Source organism: Hermetia illucens, chromosome 2, assembly GCF_905115235.1.
Source record: "Hermetia illucens chromosome 2, iHerIll2.2.curated.20191125, whole genome shotgun sequence".
Taxonomy (NCBI): Eukaryota; Metazoa; Arthropoda; class Insecta; order Diptera; family Stratiomyidae; genus Hermetia; species Hermetia illucens.
The window spans coordinates 70,762,006-70,784,538 of NC_051850.1; the positions used below are offsets into that span (position 1 = coordinate 70,762,006).

The 22,533-nt window shown below is 42.8% G+C and overlaps 1 protein-coding gene and 1 pseudogene across 1 annotated transcript in view; both read right to left on the bottom strand.

Moving 5' to 3' along the window:
- Window positions 1–4,389, bottom strand: part of LOC119647635 (transcription initiation factor TFIID subunit 2) — an 84,825-nt gene extending 80,436 nt beyond the window's left edge. The window contains 1 exon segment of the mRNA XM_038048695.1: window positions 4,351–4,389. The gene's annotated coding sequence lies outside the window, so the exon portion shown is untranslated.
- Window positions 4,390–6,755: 2,366 nt separating this feature from the next.
- LOC119648458 lies at window positions 6,756–7,569 on the bottom strand (annotated as a pseudogene).
- Window positions 7,570–22,533: the final 14,964 nt, after the last annotated feature.

Below are 22,533 nucleotides of genomic sequence, written 5' to 3' on the forward strand. Positions count from 1 at the left end.
GCAACGTCAAGATCCAGTTTTGAAGGGAATTATCGATGTACTTTCCGGAAAAACACAGTCCACACCAGAATCACAGCTTAAAACTGACTATAAACTGAAAAACGGGAGATTGATGCGACGCTTGGGCAGTGACCTAAAATTTGTCGTACCCAATCCTGTGCGCTGGCGAGTAGTGCGCAGTCACCACGATGATGTTGGACACCCTGGTTGCGAGAAAACACTGGCGAGACTTCGAGATTATTTTTGGTTTCCAATGATGCGTCGCTATGTGAAGTCGTATTTAGCGTCGTGTGTTGAATGTTGTTTCAACAAGATACCAACCGGAAAACGTGAGGGAAAAATGTACTTCGAAGAGATCGAGCCGATCCCTTTCCGATGTCTACACATTGATCATCTGGGACCGTTTCCACGTAGTCGAAAGGGAAACTATCACATTATTGCTATTAGTGATCCCTTTAGTAAATATACGATTCTGCGAGCAGTCCGAACCACCAACGCTAAATCCGTTATAGCACTCCTGATTGACGTTTCTGCTTATTTTGGACTACCGAAGCGAATTATCAGTGATCGAGGCAGCGCCTTTACAGCAAAAGAATTCGAACAATACTGCGATCGTAACGATATTCTTCACATCAAGGTTCCAGGTCCGTACGCCTCGGGCAAATGGGCAGGTAGAGAGAGTTAATCAAACTATACTCTCCCATCTGCGCTGCTCAACGGAAAACCGACACGAATGGGACAGTTTACTACCCATGATCCAGTGGTCCTTAAACTCCCAGAAACATTCAACAACCGGATTTACACCGAATCGAATCGTCTTCGATTTTGAACTGCGAGATGTAATTGCTAATCGAATGATCCAGGCCTTAAACAACGATACCGATACCGAGACGACCTTAACATCAATCGAAATTCGTCAGAAGGCTGCAGAACGAATCATGAATGAAAAAACACGTTGGAAGCTAAGATTCGACGCGAAACACAAATCACCTACGACGTACGAAGAAGGAGATCTTGTGGTTGTGGAAAACGTTCCGACCGCAACAGGCGAATCGCACAAGTTGGAGCCAAAATATAAAGGTCCCTATATAATTTCGAAGGTTTTACGACACGACCCGTACGTAATAGAGGACCTTGCCGATATTCGAGGTCGACGACGCTATAGTTCTGTCTACACGAGTGACAAGTTCAAGCCGTGGTGTTACTTGAGTCCGGAGATTGACTGCTACGAGGAGTCCGATGAAAACGATGAACCTGAAATCGGGTCGATTTCAATGTCAGGAGAGGCCGAGCTGTCAAGCCCTGACACCGAAAGTACAACCCTGCCGTGAAGTCAGTCGAGTGAGAGGAACGAGAGCGATAAGTTCGAATAAAGCGCGTCCGTTTATTTAAATTCTCGTGTTGTGATTTATTATACCAAAAATCCCATGTCCACACATCCTTGACACTTGTTGGTTGTCAAATCTAATGTCAAATATTATCGTTGCGTTCAGAAATTTAATTTGTTACAAAACTTAATATCTAGTCTAGGTCCACGGTAGTCTAGTTTGGTCTTGAAATATTTATGGAAATTCAGAGAAGGTTTAAACGGTGAGAAACAAAAATACTAAAAACAGAAATTCTATTTTCCAATACAACATGTTCTGAGCTGTGAAACATTTGATCTCTTTTTAGAAATAAAAGATTGTCACTTGGTTGTCAAATATTTCTAGTTGCGTTAAAAAATTTGTCCGTTTCATAGCTGTAATATGAGGTCCGATAAACACAACTTTATTGTATATCAATAAAGTTCAAATTGACTCTAAAGTTAATTTAGAAAAAAACGTTTATATGGGAAGAAGAAAAGTGATGTTTTTAAGGTTTTACCGGAAATTATTCGAATTTTTCTCACCTTTTAAACCTTCCCTAGACCTCCACGGACATTTCAAAACCAAGATAAGATAAATGCGTTCAGCCGTTCTCGAGTTTTAGCGGGACTAACGAACAGCAATTGATTTTTATATATAAGATATAAACAAAGTTTCCGCTTGCCAAACATTCACATACGTCTTGAATCGAATTCCACTCACCTTTTGGTTTCTCGCAGTTGATATTTGCACAAAAGGTGGCTTTCTGCACTTCTGATTGGAAGAATGAAGTGGATTGGTCAATTTGCATGGGAAATGTGTCGTTTTGAGAAGGCTACGTTCTAAAAACAATCCATTGGGCGATAAAAGAGGAAATCTGGAAGGGATTGGAATGACTGTTAATTATGTTAATCAACGAAGTGTCCCACATCCACCCTAGGCCAAGGTTTTTCATTAATGTTAAAATTGAAAGGAAAGTCCATGTACTACTAATGAGAAGATTTTAACTAACGCTCGGCCTTTGATAGAACTGATGTCGTGAATCGAAAACGTACTTCAATGTACGTGTCGACTAGGAAAACTGTTAGTCTGCAACCGTGATGTAATGTTGAAGATTTTTAGTATAATAATAATAATCGTTGGTGCAACAATCCATATTGGATCAGGGCCTTTATCCGACGTCAAATCACGATACAAATTCCACTGCCACCAGTGAGATTTGAACCGCGACCTTCCGTATGATAGTTTTTAGTATAACCAAAAATTAATTTGACAATAGTATTAAAACCGAGAACGATTGCCGTAATAATTGGAAATATCTACTAATGTAACTATGTCTATGGTATTATTATCATATTGTTTAAAAGACCCATCGTTTTTACACATTGTGTTACTTTTCGCTATCACTACCTCCAAAGACAGTAGCTGTACTTGAGTTCCTTGTCGTTCAGTTTGTTAGCAATGATACTGAAAGCTATCAATATTTTATGTACTTTGGATAGTCAGTGACTACCTGCTTAACTGGCTGATTAACAGCGAGGTTGCCCCTGTTGGAAAAGTAAGTTTTTCTGGGGCGGTTAGACGTTTAGATTGCGGATGTACATATTTCACAACTGACCTGGAGTCGTATTACCCTTTTATATTTGTGTCTTTATTAAGGAGGTAAAAATTGCGCCCATGCTGGAACCAAGCACATCAAAATAACTTCACCAATTATATTTCTAAGGCGGCTATTTTATTGTGTTGCCGCATAGGATACACTTTAGATTTCTTTTACTAGTGCTACAACCCTTAGAATTGCCGGAATAAATCAAAGTTTGATTGTTTTTTGTAATTGCCGCGGAATCACCTAAAATCACTATCTCGCACCCTTTGGTATGTTAAGGGTTAACAAGGTTTTCCGCTTAGGCACACAATTGTTGGCATTTTATAGGCATAAAAAATGACACGAAAACTTTAGAAACGGACTTTTTGCGGGCGATACCACTTATTTTAAAGTACCCTGTCTAGCAAGGGCACAGTTAGCTACAACCAGCTACCATACTCCCGCGTGCCATGCAAAACAATGAAATCAACGCGCGTACGTACGATTTCAAATTGAGTGCGAGCATGATATCCCACACAGACTTCCAATAAATTAGTGAGATGACCACTTTTTGTCTACATACATATTAGTGAATACGTAAAAGCTTTTGTAGCTACTTTTGACTGAATGGGTGACTACAGCAGTTCGGTTGTTTTAAGTCTCACTGACGAAAATTATGCGTTGTCCATATTTAGAAGCTATGAATTGTATAGACAAGCTTGAAAAATAATTTCACAAGTCCGTGGTGCGATTTCTGCTTATTAGATATACTGTAAGCAAGGACTAACGTTATAGGGTTTTGCATCTTAGACGGGCGCAGTGAGGACGCCGAATAGGTTGTGGGGCCTTTCCCTGCTGTGAAACATTTTTAGTATGGGGTATAGTAGGTGTTCCTGATGGATGGCATTACTCAAACTCACTTAAATCGGCAAGATCGAAGTAGAAATTACCGATTTACCATTTTATTTATTGGTAACAAGCCACACATTAAAGGAACCTGCAGCAAACAACGATTGAAAAATATTCATACGTTCCACTCAAGACGATTGAATCCAACAAATTACGTCAAACAATTAAGCGGCAACGGCTTGCAGCGCCAAAAATAGGAATCATACAACGAGACACTGGAATACACACATCATTAAAACCGAGTTTATTAGGCACCCTAAAAGCGCCACAATCGGTGCACCACTACGACTTTACCAATCCTTAAAGCCCATAATATTTTATTGATGAATTCTTACTAAAATGAAGAGCACTCTGACTTTACTTTGCGCCCAAGATTGCGATAATTTATGGTTCACAAGTAGTTTGTTTTATAAACGAAGACGCTTTATTAACAAGAAACACATTCTTCGAGCTCCAGGAAAACCATTCTTCCATGAATTATCAAAAAACTTCAAGCACGCAATCACTCACCTTGCCGCTTACCGGCCCGTCATTTTCAGTTGTCAAACTTATGTCCATAAGAAGTAAACACTGCGGGAAAGCAAACCATCTACCCAATTAAAATCTATTTTGAACACTCCCAAGACAACCTCTAGAAAAGCCTGCCAAGGTCTAGTTTTACTAATAGGTTTTGTTCTACTAGTCTCCATATGTTTCTTGCACGTAATAACCAAATTAATAATGTTAAACTAATGATTCTTTCTCTTGTTTCTATTGATTATGCCTCATTGTCGAGAAAATCTTGCTATCAAAACAATAATCGCTGCCACATGATAATTATACGAAGGAATGCGATAGAACGGAGCTTAAGTATGGAAAATGGAATGGAAATTAAAGACAAGAAAATGGGTCAGAAATTATGTGGGCCATTTTCCTAAAGCGGTACGATATGTCAAGCCTGGTTGTTTTGTGTATTCCGTCCTGGAGTTGTGTGCTAACCTCAGTGCCAAGCAGATAGTATACAGCTACCATACTCGCATTTTTTGGCGGCTAGGGAGGTGAAATGTATTTACGCCCAAAGGGCCACCCCCGGTCCTTGCAAGAGTTTAGCCCGAAATCGTTTTATACAGTTTGATATATTACCTCAAGGCCCTTCCATTCATTCTAAAAACACAATTCCGTGGTTCAGAGAGCCTCAGCTACTCTGGCATCTTTCTCATCCATCTCCTCCTTTTTTGTCTTAACGATGCCTTGTGGAAACGCTTGACACTTCCTTTGACGTCCTTGTAATAAATGCAGTCGGACGACCATGGTTTCCCGATTGTGTGCAGGTACGACTGAAAATACCCGCAGCTAGGCTAGATAATATTCAATCTCACCGTGTTTGCAATTGAACCACGGCTGCACCATCAGTGGCATGGAGAACTATTGGAATAACCCCCGCTAACATCATTACTGCTCGGTTTGAGATAGTACGATAGGCGGACACAACTTGCAGCTGTACTTGCGCTAGGTGCTTGCCGTACATCTCCTTACTGAAGACGGAAGCCTATACTTCGGAACCGTAAAGGAGGATGGACTGAACCGCATAGCAGCAAACAATGCCTGATGGATAAGGCACCTCCGACGTGGGACATTTGCCGTTAAATCGTAAACATTCTAGCCGCAGAATTGTCTGCCAGCTCATCCTCATGCGTATCATGATATTCCATCGCCGGCTTTGACAAGACCATGCTTTCACCAACCTGAATAGGAAGGACAGTGGCAACCCGTCGGTTTTCTGCAGAGCTAGGGAGAATTGTGTGTAAGTTTGAGGTGGGGGAGAGGCACTGTTGTTTCGGCCGGCCTTTTGGTCGCTTACCAGTGATGCAAACTCAAAAAAAATAAAATAAGTAGAATTGAGGAAAAAAATAAGTAGATTTGATGATAAAATAAGTAGATTTATTTTTGTGCCATTAAGAGCCCTGTTACCTCAAAAAAATTCGTAATATTATTTATAACTTTAATATATTCAAAGCATTAGGTACAGAACACAAAAAACATAACATAATTCAGAATTAATGATAAAATATAACAATAAATAAAATGTAAAATAATTCATTCAACATTGAAAAACAAAACTTAATTCCAAAATAAAAAAGGAACCAACAAAATAAAAATTCAATAAAAACTAAATTAAGTTATTTGGGAATATCGTACATAGCTTTATTGCACTTTTTTCTCATCTCAGTAGTCACTTTGAAATTTGTGCAATCAGAGTTTTGTAGTTTTAGTAACCTTTCGTTTGTAAGCATGCTTTAATGGTTGCATTCTCTAATCGATTTCTGATTTTTGTTTTCATTAAATTTACTTGGGAAAATACCCTTTCAACATTTGCAGACGAATGTGGGAAGGACAAAATAGCAAATACTAGTTTAACTAAATTCGGGAATGCTTGCTCGTTACCAATTTCAATGCGAGCAACCATACGCCAAAATTCTTCAATGTCTAAAATTTGTTCTTTATCTTTTACGAAATTTATCAGAGCACGGTATTCCGAGTCAATTTCTTGTATATTGTCAGCTAGTAAACGTGGGACTTGTTGTAAAAGTGGAGCTATCGATTTATAGGTACAAGCGTATACATTGTCAGGTGCGATTATGGAAAGATTCCTAAAAAAAGAGTTATTCAAATCGAATCTTTTTAATATTTGCAGAACGGCCTCAATATAAAAGTTACGACACTTATTCTTAAAAGTATCTATTTCAATGACATTGATTTCATTCGTAATTAGAAAGCATTCAACTTTTATACCGAGGTATATACTTTCCAAATCTAACAAACATTCTGGAGGGAGATTAAATTCTGAGGTACTATCTAAAAACATTGTAATATAATCTTTCCTTACAAAGCACTCTAACAATGTTACTACTATTTCTTTAACCGAACTGTGCTACTTATGTATCTGTGAGCTTTCTGATTGAAAAAGTTTATTTAATTTAATGAAAAAAGGAAGTGCGAATTCTAAAAACAATAAATATAATTTAGTTATAGGATCTTTCAGCGACGTTAAAATATTTTTAGCTGTTTGTAGATTTTCCTCTTTGACTGCAATAGAAGAGTAATGCTATAAGCACATCATACTGTTCTATTAAGCGACTTACGACTGCAGATAATGATAACCATCTCGTTTGAGAAAGGTGTAAAAAAATATTGTAAGGAAGAAAAATCTTTAAGACGTTTCGATGAACTCTTCAAATAATTGAAAATATTACGCGCCAAATCTTCTACTTCGCCAGGAAGTTTTTCGCATGCGTATGAGGCGCATAAGTGAAAAATCATTTATGTCTGCTTTCAATAATGTAGATACGGAATGATTCCTACCCATCATAACATTGGCTCCATCAGCTGCGAAACCAATCATGTTTTGTTTGTACATGATATTATTCTTCGTGAAACTATTGATTACAGCAGAAAACAGACTACTAGCATCTGCAGATTCAACTTCAATTAAATCAAAAAACAAGTCATGTACTTTAAAATTTTTACATACTCTAACCACCAAGCACAAGGTTTTTACTAAAGATATATCTGTGGACTCGTCAATAATTAAAGAAAATTTATTGGCGTTTAACAAATCAACAATTTCTTCTATGTAAGATATTCCCAAAAAGTTCCGTAAAATGTTTACCATTTTCGTCCTAGAACACTTTACTTTTTTGGCAATATTCGAATCCGGGGTAATTTTGTTAACGAAGGTAAGTGACCCATTATTTGGAATGCCAAATTATGTTCCGCAACAAATACTGCCATTATAATCTCGGCATCAATAACAGCAGTCTTGGATGCTGAACTAAATAATGGTTCAATATTTTGTTGCACTAGGTTTAATGAAATCGTTCCAGCGTTTTTTGTATGTATTTGGGTGTTTGCATGGGATTTAATTGCACTTTTACCCATCTTGCCTATGTATACATCTACAGAGCACACTTTACAGAATGCATAATGACAGCCTTTTGTTCCCTCAGATAACCATTTAAATTCACTTTCCCAGTATTTTACGTACTTTTGTTCATATTTCTGCTTTTTCGATTTTTCACATTCCTTATCCTTTTCCGGACTTTCATTAATTCCTTCGGTGCTTTCCGAGTCAGGTTCAGAACTTGAAGATGCCCGCTGCGGGTCCTTCGAAACTACTTCGAAAAATCTTTTCATTTTCATGCCTAAAATTATCTTTCTTACAGTTACATGCTAAACTTAATTTTCAATTCTTACTTACGCAGCTTACGATTACATGAATAAATTTAAATTCCAATCTCATAGAATTCAAACGAAACCGACCGGCTCACCGGCGCTAAACAAAGTGCGAACAGTTAAACAAGTAAAAAACACAATCATGTCATGACACACTCTGACACACTTTGACACATTTTCCAACTGCAATTTATACACATGCACGGCCTCATGTCATGCATACACAAACCAAGTGACAAGCCACAAGACTTGACCGTTGAACTATACTACTGTTTTTAGTTCAGCATCAAGATCCATTCTACTCTAAACGAAAATTGTTGTAATATAACCTTCTACTTCAATGACTATTTATGCGCTTTGCAAAAATTGAAAAATCAATCATAGCGTGTAAAAATAAGTAGATTTCATGCAAAAATAAGGAGATAAGTAGATCGAGTCGAAAATAAGTAGATCTCCTTATAAATAAGTAGAGTTTGCATCCCTGTCGCTTACCGTCGACTTCGATGTTCAGATCAATCTTGGCAAGCGAATTCTTGTTAGTGCGTTTCGCAGGATAGTCTGGATAGTTGAGTAGGTAGAGCACAACCCTGTCGTACGGGAAGCCGCGATTCAAATCTCACTGGTGACAGTGGAATTTGACGTCGGATTCCAGTTGACTCAGCTGTAAATGAGTATCTGAGTCAAATTAGCGTAATAATCTCGGAGGAGCGTAAAACTGACCACATTGCCTCCTATAGGGTACTATAATCCTGTAGTGTACAGTTACGGCCTTGAATGAGAGTTTTAACACACTTCAAGGCCCTGATCCAATTGGATGGTTGCGCCAACGATTATTAGTATTATTGATTCGCAGGACGGCAACCAACGGCCGAGGTCGAGGTGCGATGGTTTCATAGGGAACGGCTTTGCAATCAGAGACAGTGGTAAAATGTTGGCGTCTTATTAGAATATAGTCGATTTACGTTTTACTGTTCCCACTATAAAAAGTAGGAAGATGTGACAATCAACTATACGCTCGCCACACAGTTTTACGCTGGCTATGTTGTCATAGGTGGCTTTAAAGTCGATGAAAAGATGGTGCAACTGATGTCCATATTCCAACAGTTTTTCCATTAATTGCCGCAGAGAGAAAATCTGATCTATGGCTAATTCGTCTGGAGTGAAGCCTCTTTGGTATGGGCCAATGATGTTCTGGGCGTATGCGGCTATCCGGTCTATAAAGATAGCGGAAAATATCCTATAGATGGTACTCAGCAACGTTATACCTCTATAATTGCTGCACTGTGTGATATCTCTCTTTTGATGTATGAGACAGATATTGCCTCTTTGCCAGTCGTCAGACATTGAATCGCTCCCCCATACTTTGAGCATCAGTTGATAAACCACTTGGTGTAATTGGTCGCCTCCGTATTTAACCAATTCGGCTGTAATTCCATCGGCTCCTGGCGACTTATTGTTTTTAAGCCGATGAGTTGCACGGGCTGTTTCTTCTATGCTTGATGGTGGCAGCATTTGTTCGTCGTCTTCAGTTGGCGGAACCTTTATCACGCCGATATTTTGGTTGTTGAGTAGTTCATCAAAATACTCAACCCATTATTCCAATATGCCCATTCTGTCGGAAATCAGATTTCCTTTTTTAACACGACAGGATGAACATCGAGGTGTGCTTCATCCTGCTGACTTGTTGGTAAAACTTGCGCGCCTGGTGCGGTTGCTCCCTATACTTTTCTAGTTTACAGACTTGTTGGTTCCCCCAGGCTTCCTTTTTCCATCTGTGAAGTCACTTCTCCCCGTGATAAGTCTCTGCGCGTGCCCGCGTTCTTTGAGAATACAACATTATTCGGTATGTAGCATTCTTCCGTTCTTCTAGCTAATATTCATCGTCAGACCAGCCGTTCCGACTTTTCTTGCGGCTGGGTCCAAGTATGTAAGTGGCCGTCTCAATGATAACGTTCATCAGGTGGTTGTAGAGATCATTTGTTGATGCTTCATCCCCAGGATCTCTATTGACTGTGGTTATTAGATTAGATTATAGATGTTGCGGAGGGCTATGTTGTGGATGGCTTCAGTGTTAACTCTCACCTAATTGTCAGAGGGAGTTCTGGGTGGTGTCGTAATTCAAGCTCGGAGCGCTATGCCAACGAGATAGTGGTCTGAGTCCATATTGTGCCCCCTATATGTTATGTCATTCATCAAGGCTCATCAGCCTTCTATTGGGACAGGGTATCGGCTAGCTGCTCAGAAGCCTTCGGTCTGTACAGGGAGCGAACGTTTCATGAGAAAATGTGCAAATCGTTAATCCGTTGTCGTTGCCGGGTTCGTCGTTGTAAAATCCATCCTGTCCGAGGCTCCTTCTGTGGGTTCGTAACATCGGTTTTCCGTGTAGGGTTGTCAGCCCTACCCAACCCTCAACCTGGAGGACCAGTTGATACATTTTGTCCGGTTTTTAGGCGCGAGAGACTCGCCTTCATCATTCTCCGTCCGTAGTTTTTCATGAACAAAGAACTCCCAGCGATCAACGCGTGGAGGTGGAGATAGGGTGTGGTAGCAGAGCTGTTGTTGTTGGTCCAGCAGGCGTTTTCCAGGTTTTATGATCCATCGTGGGTGCCGATCCACGTTTCGCCCTGGGACCCATACTACCATTTGACCGCCGGTATAGTCAACAGCAGGCATCAAATCGACCTGTCTATGGTGCGCACGCGGTGAAGAAGTGCGAACAGCTATAATGGTGATCAGCATCAGCCGGTCATCAAATCTTTTGACTTATTTAATGGCATCACGAAAACCCTGTGAGATAGCAAAGCCAACACCATATTAAATGTGTAGCCTACCAAAATAGCCACTTTCCCCGTGTTCTCGTTCTAAGTCGCAGCTTTTGGCATCAAATTATCGGGTTTCTTGCAGAACGTAGATATCAATGCACCTTTTCCGAGTGGGACTGCCCGAGTTCTTCTGTCTTCCTTATTAGGGTACCAATGTTTAGCGCGCAGACACGTACTTGTTTCGCTAGGGATAACTTACTTACGTACGCCCATTTCTCGACAAGACCGGAGCCCGTCCTGTCACGTCGACTGAGGTAGACGACCTGGAATTTTTCCGAGGCTTCTGATGCGATCTGATCATGCAGTTTCTAACGACATTGAATGCATTTTCTTGGTCGACCTGTCGCGAGATCAGTCACCAAACCGACCATGATCATAGTATTTGATTTTTCTTTGATTGAGGATAGTAGAAAGTATCTGGGCTTGGGACCAGCGTACTATGTTAATAGCATGACGACGTTATTCCCTTATATAGTTAAAAAAGCCCACGGACCCCCTTCCCGCCAAACCGGACCGAGGGCGACCAACCTAAGGATGGACTGAAGGCAACGCATCACAGCTATGATGCGTTTCATCGCAAGATGTGTGCGACCATGCGAAAATGTATTGTTACATCCCGATTGTCGCAAACACTTCAAACAGTGACGCAGTGGTTATAAACTTCAGAGATATATTGATGTTAATCGAAAACAGTATGAATCAAGAGTGGAGCCTACTAGGTCAGATTGTTACCGGATAGGACTCTTCACACTTTAGCACAGGCTGCAAGGATAACCGCTTTTTGCATCTCTCTGTATAGTCCAGCCCTAAGATCGAGCGTTTTCGGCGCCCAATCTAAATTTTGCGGGATTAATTCCCGTTGCCGAAATCACGACTGAGACTACTTTGATCTTTTGTAGTCTTCAATTCTGCTTCATATCCTCCGCCAAGGGGCCGTAGTTCCGAATTCTTTCTTGCTGTTTTTCAACAGCGTTCCGGTCCAACGGTACGGTTAAATCGATTATGAAGCACGCTCGTTCTTTCTTAACAAGCAGAACTAGTTCGGATCTATAGTGTTTAACACTGTAGTGGGACGGCAATAGTATGATGCGATAGTAGTTTGACCCGATCATTTTCCAAGATTCTCTGTGGAGTATACTTATAATAAGGTAGGTTACTACTAAGTTATACTTCATGGCAAGGTTTTGATGGAGAATCTTGCAGACGGAGTTATGACGATTGGTGTACTCGGTACTGCTCAACATCCTGCACGCAGATGTTAAGTGCTGGATGGTCTCCTCTTCACAGCTGCATAGCCTACAACTGGAGTTGGTGATTGAGGAGTCATCAAGGATGTACCGTTTGTCATTTTTTGTTGGGGGCGAAGCATCCTGAACTGAAGTTAGGAATGCTTCGGGTCTTATAGAAAAGTACACCATTAGCCGACCATTTGTTGGAGACTTCGATGTTAATACCCGGCAACAACAAATTTTTTAAACGACTTCCGTGAATGGGTTTCTCTTTCCATATGTTGATATTCTGTTGGATTGAAGCAGCATTCTACATGAGATCCCATTCATTGCTTTTCAACTTCAAAGGAGATAATTTATTATCTGCCATGACGGTAACCTGATGTAATCGGCTGGAGGATTGTTTCTCGAAGAAAACCTCACGAAGAAAATGCACTTGATTATAGTGTCATGTTTTTAAATCAAGTACAGTCAAGTGCAGCTCTATTGTGCATGTTGTTGCTTGCAAGAACTACCCTTACCCATTTGTTGACAGATTCTTAATCCGAATTACTCCAGTGTATCACACCGAAAGTATATACAAGGATGGAAATGGGGAAGGTGTTGATTGCCATGATTTTATTTTTCCTGAACAGCTCAGTTTTAAGGACAAGATCCAGACACCGTTCAAATTCCCTCAGCAACTTAGATTTAATGATTGCCACAGCAGGTGTTCTTCCTTCCAATATGCCGAGATATTTGCAGACATCGTCCGAATTTGGATGTTATTATGACTGTATCCTACGTTGTCGGATGCGAACAATTGTCTTTATGCGACATTTCTCCAATCCCAATTGCATGCCGATATCACTACTGAACTGGATAGTGATGTCCAGCAAGGAGTGAAGTTGGTTTTCGTCTTTGGCATACAATTTGATGTCGTCAATATACATTAAATGACTTAATGTACTTTTCGACGATATGCCATGTTTGACTTGGAATTGGTATTTGCTTTCGTGCAAAAGATGGGATAGCGGATTCAAAGCCAAACAAAACCACAGCGGGCTTGGAGAGTCGCCTTGGAAGATGCCACGCCTGCTTGGTGTCTCTCCTGATGTTTGTGAGGATACCGATAGCTCCGTGCTCCAATTCTTCATCACTGTCCTCAGGAGAAGAACGACATTCAGGTTGATTTTCTACTACTAACCAGGAATGTGATATGGAGTCAAAGGCTTATTTATAGTTGATGTAGGCTGTCGAGATATTTTTTTTTCGGTGGACAGCTCGCTTTACAGCGTCCGTATCGATTATAAGCTATTCTTTACAGCCTCACACGCCTTTTGCGCATATTTTTTGCTCCCCAGCTATCAATTTATGAGGTAGGAAGACAAGTAATAGGTCGACCTTTTCAAGCCAAGAGGCACCATGTTCCTTGAGGATGAGGAGGGATTATCCCCTTGGTGAAAAATTCTGGAACTAATTCAGGATCGACAATCATCTGATTAAAATTATTTGCCAATATCCTGTGAGTGTTCTTGAATCGCTTCAGCCAAAAGTTGTGAATCTTATCAACTCCTGGCGTCTTCCAATTACCTGACTTTTCAAGGGATGTTTCTACGTCGACTTTAGTTATGTCAGCCATGATCATTTCGCATGAACGCCACGCCACGCTGCTTCGAAATTGCGATGGTTGGGTTCGCTCTCATAGTCTTCTGTCTGATCCAGATCGAGGTTACATTCCCTACTTGAGTTGGTGAGATTTTTGTAGAATCAATGTTGGTTTTGGAAGAACAAGGTATTGTTTGTTTCAGAATGAACGTCAAACGGCCAGAAAAACCTTTTGCTCGGACAGGAATTGAGTACGCTGGACCAATCACAATTAAATGGAGTAACGATAGACGGACCAACACCACCAAAGCATATATAGTTGTGTTCGTATGTCTATCTACAAAGGCTGTACATCTTGAGCTCGCTAGCGATCTAACAGCGAAAACATGTATTGTAGCAGACGGTTCATTGCAAGGAGAGGTATGTGTCACACCTTGATAAGTGACAACTGTTGCGTGAGACGGCACGAAAGATGATTGAGGAAGCACAAGCCTTTAATTTGTTTAAAGCTTAGGTTAGACTGCTTAAGCACTTGGCCATATTCAGTTTGATTTTTTAGAAAAGTCAACACTATTATTAGGTTTATTTTAGCAGATATCTGTAAGGAAGGTATTTTGTTGCCTAGATGTCATCTATGTAGAGGCATCATCATGATTTTCTTTAGCTTTTCTGGTGAGTAGTTTCTGAGAATTGCCCCTTAATTTAAGTAACCCTTCTATGATCCCCTTACTCCCCCGTTTCGCACTCCATTAGGCTCCGAAAATAAAACTTGATTTGGAAAGTACTAACCGAGACCTTTTGTTTAATACCTAACATATTCGGTGAAAAAAAATTTTACACCCCTCTTTGCATATATGCAACGATGTAACTCACTGCATGTGTGGACGTTCAAAGTTCCCAGCTGCCCACCAAATTTGGTGTCAATCGATACAACCGATTCTGAGAAAAGTGCGTCTGACAAACAGACAGACAGACAGACAGTAAATCGATTTCATAAGGCTTTGTTTTCAACAAACCTTAATGAGCCTTCCGAATTGAATATGATAATTGGGCAGGCAAAATTACTATTTCGGGGTAACAATACATATAATTATTTTCGAACGCGGGGATTTCATTCCAACGGTCGAACCCGGACAATTTGCGCCTAAGCGAAGTAGAATGGTAGGAGTTTGGAGAGTCTCATCTGCCTTTTGCGGAAATGCGCTTTTGTACTCTAGAAAGTGCAACAGACGCGAAACCTACCTACTATTGACCGCTATCGCGCGTTTTCTCCTGACCTGAAATTTCTGACAGGATTTTGACTGCAAGATTCCGGTTCAGAATGAGAAGCATAACAACTGTGCAGTGGAAAGCAACAACAAAGATTTTTGATATGGTGAAAAACGGTTCTCACAATTCCACCATCGATCGCTTATATGATCCAACTATCACTCGACAGTAGAAGATATATCTTCCTGATCGAACGACGGAAATGCTACGAATCCGCAATTTTTCACAGAGAGTGGAAGAAGGAGAAGGGATTATCGATAAGATTCCAAAGAAGGGCATTCGTGTTGAAAGCGACAACTGAAAGGGCAACAGCGGGGAAGCCGCTTCCCCGCTGTTGCGAAGATAGTTGCCAAAATAATTCTAAAACGCATCAAGGAGTTTAATCAACAGAGCAGACTTGTTTCCCAGAGGGACTTTCTTATATTGACCACATTAACATCCTGTACACGGGGAAAGTAATAGCTATTATCAGAACGACATAGTATATGGTGGCGCAAAAAGTTACGTGCTGCTTCGAGGTAGAATGTCGAATGAATTTGAGGTCAAAAACGAAGTCCGGTAGGGTGGCATCTTGTCACCGATATTACCGATATTTTTTTCGGTGACGTTCTTCGTGCATCCTTGTCCGGAGGACGCGGAGGATTTTAATGGGCAATAACATCTTTCCTCAAACTCTCGACTAAGCTGATGCCATCTTCGTAAAGTAGCTCTGGATTTGGAAAGAGGAACTAGTACAGTGGAACTGAAGATAAGCAGCAACAAAACCGCGGTTCTCGCACTCTCCCTATCTGCAGTAGTAGGCAAATCATCGAAAGCGTTGATCACTTTTTTATTTAGGAAGCACCTTTGCTGAGGACGAACTGGCCTTCGCTGGCTTGACTAAAATTCGAAAATGCAATTATTTCAACATCAAAATCAAGTTGAGATTATACTGTGATAATATTATTTCTGTGTTGCTATATGGGAATAGCATGTGGAAGTGAAGAGGACGTTGGCAGCGAAGGCCAATTCGCTGAGTGCGTTTGCGCACAACAAAAAAATGCGTCGTTTTCCGTAGTGATCAGTGAAAGATGCAGCGAGGGCTGACATACCCGATGTTACACCGGGGCGCTCAAATAAAGAGGGAACCTTATCGAGTAGCGCGGCTGACCATGCGGAGAGGGCAACTTCAATACCCTTTAGTGCCCCTATTTCGAAAAAAGGCCCAGTCAGAATCGCTAGTCCTGAGCAGATGGATTCGGACACAAACCCAGTGCAAGTGAAGTTGACCGTCCTAACTAGAGCCTAAGAGGAAAGGCTCATTAGGAAATTCCCAGCAGTGGTGAAGCGTATACGGTCGGCAAAGTTTCCACCAGAGGAACGTCAGTAAAGGCGTCAAAAACGGGCTGATGGAACTGGAGGAATTATGGGATCGCATCTGCTTCTATACGCAAACGTGGAGAGCAGCGGAAGACGATTGGAGGGCAGAAACAGCCGCATTCCCCGCTGATAATGGTGCTTGCGTCAAACGGATCGCAGATAGCCCACTGCAAAGCGAACTGGGGGAAAAGCGGAAAGAGAACGACGTGCCTGAAGGAGACTTTAGCAAAGTAGTTTCCAAGGCCCAAAAAAAGAAGGTAAAGAAGAAGGAAAGGGAAACAACTGGCTCCAAAGACACCAAAGAAAAACGGATCCTAAAAATGGCGGCGAGAAGCGAGATCGTAGCTTTAAACACCGGATCCACGCCAATGTTTCGGCGCCCGGGCTGCAAAAGAAGCATTCCTGACATCACTTTTTCGTCCGAATCTCTGGCGTCAGCGGTGGACGGTTGGCGAGTCCTAGAAGACTTCTCGGCAGGTGATTACCAGTACATCGCGTTCGAAGTGGTTGACGCTACTTGCCGACGAGCACCAACGCGACGTTCCCCCTGCCTGTGGAATGTCGCGAGGGTGAACATCAGGAAGTTCATCGAAGCTCTTGGAGTAGGTAAGACTTGCTGCTTGAGGCGTTCAACGCTTGCTTAAAGGAGGGCATTTTTCCTCGTCGCTGGGAAGTGTCCAGACTCGCGCGGATCAGCAAGGTTAAAGGAGACCCGGAGCTCCCATGTGCATAACGACCGCTTTGTATGATTGACACGGCCGGAAAAGTGCTCGAGAAGCTCATCAGGAGTAGACTCGCTGAAGCGAACAGCGTTGCCGGGGATTTATCCCAAGGCAGGGAGATCCACAGTGGATGCTATTATGGAAGTCGTAGATGCGGTTCATCGAGCCGGGGCACACAGCCGCCAATCTCGATGGATAGTGCTCCTCATAACGCTTGATGTCAGAAATGCCTTCTATTCCGTAGGAAGGACAGATATGCTAGGCACATTAGAAAACTCATTTCACGTGCCAAGCTATCTCTTGCGGATATTGAGAGATTATCTGAAAGACCTGCTCTATGAGACGTTAGAGGGCCAGAGAAGGATACAAATCACGTCGGAAATAGCACGGGGGTCCATCCTAGGGCCGGACCTCTGGAACGCTCCCTACGATAGTCTCATGAGACTCGATATGCCCGAAGAGTCGCGCCTGGTCGGTTATGCAGACGACGTTGCGGCCCTTATTGCCGGACGCACTGTTAAACAGAGGCAAAGCAGACTTGGCATATGGATGCGACGAGTAAGCGGATGGAACAGTTTTAACCGTGCGCTAGAAAAACCGTAGTAGTCATCTTGGCCAGAAGGAGAACCCCGAACCTGCGTCCCATGTCGATGCGAGTTGACTATAGAGTCAAAACCAGCGATTAAATACCTTGGTTTAATGCTCGACTCGAAGAACTTCTTCGAGCAAATCAAAATAGCAGCGGACAGGGCTACAGATGGAGTCTCGGCCTTGAATCGGCTCCTGGCGAATGTTGGGGCCCCTATATCTACTGGGAGACGTCTCCTTATGGGAACAACGCAGTCGATTCTGCTCTATGGCGAGATGCACTGATGCCCTTGACAAAGAGGTGCATCGTAAGCGCCTTGCTCAAGTGCAGAGACGGGAAGCTTTGCGAGCGGCATATGCTTATCGTGCTATCTACGAACCGGTTGTGATGGTGATCGCGGGAGTGATTTCCGTTGCCTTCCTTGCCAAGAAGCGCAAAGGTATCTACCGCCGTAAGGGCGAGAACTTAAGAGAGGCGATTGTCCGTGAAGAACATCAACGCACCCTTACCGAGTGGCAACTCTCCTGGCGAAAAAGAGCCAAGGGGCAGATGGACTACACGGCTCATCGACAATTTGGATCCGTGGCTGAGCCGAACGCACGGTGGGATTGATTACTTCCCTACCCAACTTCTTCCCAAGCTGACATGGAGGTTTTCAGTCTTACCTGCACAGGGTTGGTAAGACGCGATCTACTGATTGTGTGTTCTGCCATGGTACGGCGGACGACACTGAACACACCTTTTACTCTTGCGAGAGGTGGGACGGATTTCGTCAGCAGCTTTATGCAGAAACAGGGGAGCTCTCTCCGGACAACATTTTCAGAAAAATGCTGAAGAGCGCTGGCAGCTGGGATCGTGTTGTGCAGTATGCTCGGGCTCTTCTTATTATGAAGAAGATTGAACTCGACCGGCGGAGGGACCGGATGGTAAAGGGTTCCTATCGCTTTTCTTGGTGGTGAAAGGATTCCTTGACTTGAAGGCTCCCAAAGTCGGGAACGCGGGAGGGCTAAACCGAAGTAATGTGTCAGGGAGGTCTTTAGTTGGTAGTCCGACAGCGTACTGTTGCGGGAGTCCAACAATCTGTTCATAAACACATTCACTTACTCTACTCCGAAAAAAAAAACAAAAAATCCTTTGCGAAGTGGTGGACGAAATTGCTTATGCCGGAATTTTGTAATCAAAATCCGGCCAGAAATCTCAGGTCAAGAGAAAACGCGCGACAGCGGTCAATAACAGTCCGACACGGCTTCGCATCTGTTACACCGTCTAGGGGACAAAAGCGCATTTTCGGAAAAGTTAGATGAGTACTCTCTAGAGTCCCACCATTCTACTTCACTTAGGCACAAATTGACCAGGTTAGAGCGTTTGAATGAAGTCCCCGCGTTAGAAAATAACCATACGCATTTTTACGCCAGAAGGCTCATTAAGGTTTGTTGAAAACAAAGCCTTATTGAAATCGATTTACTGTCTATCTGTGTGACAGATGCACTTTTCTCAGAAACGGTTGTATCGATTGATACCAAATTTGGTGGGCGCTGGGAAGTTTGAACGTCCACACATGCAGTTACATCGTTACATATATGCAAAAGAGGGGTGTAAATTTTGTTTTCACCGAATAGCAGCCCCCATGAGAGGTTTCTCAGCTGTCCAGAACCAGGGTTACTATAAAAACTACAGGTGGATTTTTGGCACAGATAGCCCTCGTTCTATGCATGGTTTTACTGCCTACTCAATCTCTAGCCTAGTCAATTGTAGAAACTAAAGTAGTTCACCTAGACGATGTACAGGTGAAAGTGTTTGATTTCAAATATACAATCACGACTTCTGTAAATTTAACGGAAGGTCTGATTGTAATTTCGCAGCAGTCAAAGAACTTCGCGTAATTACGTGATAAATAGTCAAGGGACGATATAAGGGAACATTGTCTCAATTTGAAAATCGCATTAAATCTGCATGCAGCAGATGCCCATCAGGACCTGAAAGGGACCTATTAACGCGTCGTGTTGAACGAGCTCCCGCGGGATTCCTGCCCTTTGCCATCGGTTCAGCCTTAAAAACTGGGGTGAAGTATTTATTCAGCGGAAATTATTGTCAACCTTAAGTAGGGTACAGGTTAGAGAAGTAATGGTGGATAAGGAGTTGTATGCAATAAAGCAACAGGAGACGAGAATTGCGGCCTTGAAGTTCAAGATAGCAGGCTTAAAATATAATCAGGTCAAGATCAACGCCATTATAAGCCAGCAGGAGATCACTATGTTAAAATAGGAAATATCGCAATATTCGAAAGAAGTGCAGGTATTGATTGGTGCCATAATGGCTAAGCGCAGGCAGTTGTATAAGTTATGGCCTGTCGCAGAACTGAAGAATATGTGAGACGCCCGAATAAGGAGATTGTTGGCTTGTTGTTACCGGATTTGAAACGGGCGAAGACCATTATCGGGGTGCATCCATCGGCCGTATGGGTAAAAGACGACCTAATAAGCATTGATTTCCTGATTCCACTGGTCTGTAGGGAGCAATTCTCCCATGACATGGTGATTACAATACCCGATTCGAGGAATCTTACCTGGGGAACAGCCACGCGTTTCTAAAGTTTGTTTTTCGGCCCCAAGAAAGATAAATTCTTCTTTGAAGAGATTCTACCTCAGATCTATGAAGCCAAGCTGACACGTTCAGGACCAGCCTGTGTTCAGGATTTGGCGGAGGGGGTAAAGAATCCACAGGAGCGTTGGAGGAAGTTGATGTGACTAGGATCAAATCTGATTTGGGGGTTGTTTTTAAGAGCCGGTCTGAGAGCTTCCCTGCAGTTTGCAACAATACCTAGCTAGAATTACAATTTTCGGTTACCTTGGTAAACTTGTCTTTCTGTACGCTGGACATAGCTACATTTAATATATCAGAGATGTCTAGAAGTGCTGTAATAAATTGGACGAAGAGTTTTGGGAAAATTAGTTCCGGATTCCAGTAAGCGGAGCACTTGGAGATGGTGCATCCTCAGTGGAACTGGAGAAAGTTAGATGTTTTGAAGCAGGAATAAAGAGAGAAAATGGAAGTGAGACACCCTCCCAATAGGTTCTGTGTATTAGAACGAGATAGCATGATAGAGCTTTTAAGCGTTGTGCTATCTCGATCGCTCCGTCCCTATCGCAATGCGAGCGGTTATCATTGCTGACCTAGGTAATTGGATTAAGTTTAAATGAAAAAGTTGGTTGATAAAGTTGAAATATTTATTTTATTATACCAATTTACACATACATCATTCAATATTCTTTGAAATTAAAAATATGTGTACACTCACTTAGATATTTATCCTACTATCCTGTGTGGAGTTGCCAAATCTCCCATCAGGCGCGTCCCTTCGTGCGGATAAGGGAATGCTCGGCGAATGTGTCATGGCCATGCACATGCAAGCATCCGGAGATGTGCGTGCGCAGACCGGGTAGGTGGGAAGTAAACGCCCACCCGTGGATAAAAATTGGCTATGGGAAGGATACCCAGAAATAAAACCAAATATGGAGGAGCAGAAGAAGAATGAAGTTACGATGCAGGGCTTCGGAAACCCAGTACCGGCGGTTTTTGGGAGTGAGCAAGCGGGCTCCCGGCCGTCGATATCCAACGACCGCAGTGCCTCAGTAGTGGGAACCTTGGCTACTGTGGCATCTAATGTTACAAGCGTACGGGAGGAACTTGAACTGGCTCCAGTGATGGACCCGTTCAGAAGGAGCTCGATTTTTCGCAGATCCCCTCCCACACGGGCACAAGCCCCCACGATCGCTACCCCCAGTGGGAAGCGTATAGCGGGAGTCTTCGATGAGGAAGAATCACTGACGCCAATTCACCCGAGCGATGTTTTGGGCAATGATCAGTCTGGAGCTGCCTTTACTGCCCTCGGTAAAAAGATCATGGAGCTGTGTGAGTTTATAAAGGAGCGCAGGAACATTCACCAAAATATAAGGGCCATGATAAGAGGCATCCGTTTGACGTACGGCAAGGCCCAGGATGAACGAGTAGGTAAGTCGCCGATTGGAAAAGTGAACCAGGCAACTGAAGTAACGCCGGTTCAAAACACAAAAGGGGAGAAACCGGGGAAGAGGCTGCGCGAGAAGCTGAATGACTCAACAGGCCAGCAAACCCCGAAAAGAAAAAAGGACTCAACTCCCAAAAAGGCGGAGTTCATGAAAAGTACGTCTGAAGTTGCCAGTGAAAATACTGCAGTGGCTACTTCGAGAAAAGGGATCGAACCTTCAAAGGCGGATGCGGAAGTTTGGAGGAAGGTAGAACCGCGGAAAAGAAATTATCGGAGGAAGATTAGACGGAGAACGCACTCAAACTGTTAGCAGCAGGGAGAGTGAGAATAGGCTGGGTTATGTGTCGCCTTAGGGAACAGGTGGCGTTAAAACGGTGCTTTAGATGCCTTGGCTTTGGTCACATTACGAAGGCATGCACTAACCCAAATGACAGGTCAAAGCAATGCAGGAGATGCGGAGTGGAAGGCCATATCAGCAAGGACTGCGGAGCTGACTCGAATTGTCTACTGTGCAAAGGAAAGGAGGGTGTGGACCATCGGCACATTGCGGGCAGCAGCAGGTGCCCGGAATACAGGAGAGCCCTTAGCACAAATCGCAGATGAGGTTGATACAAATCAACCTCAACCACTGCGAGGCGGCGTAGGATCTACTCGCGCAAACCATCCGCGAGAAAAACATCGATGTGGCCATACTAAGTGAACCATACCGAAACCGCGGTGGTAGCGTTTGGGTCAAAGACCAAACGGGCCAAGCAGCGCTGTGGACTTGTGGAGAACAAGCCTTCCAGGAAATAATGGAGCACCCGGAGGAGGGCTTCATCAGAGCGAAGGTGAAGGGCATCCATATCTACAGCTGCTATGCTCCACCCACGGACGC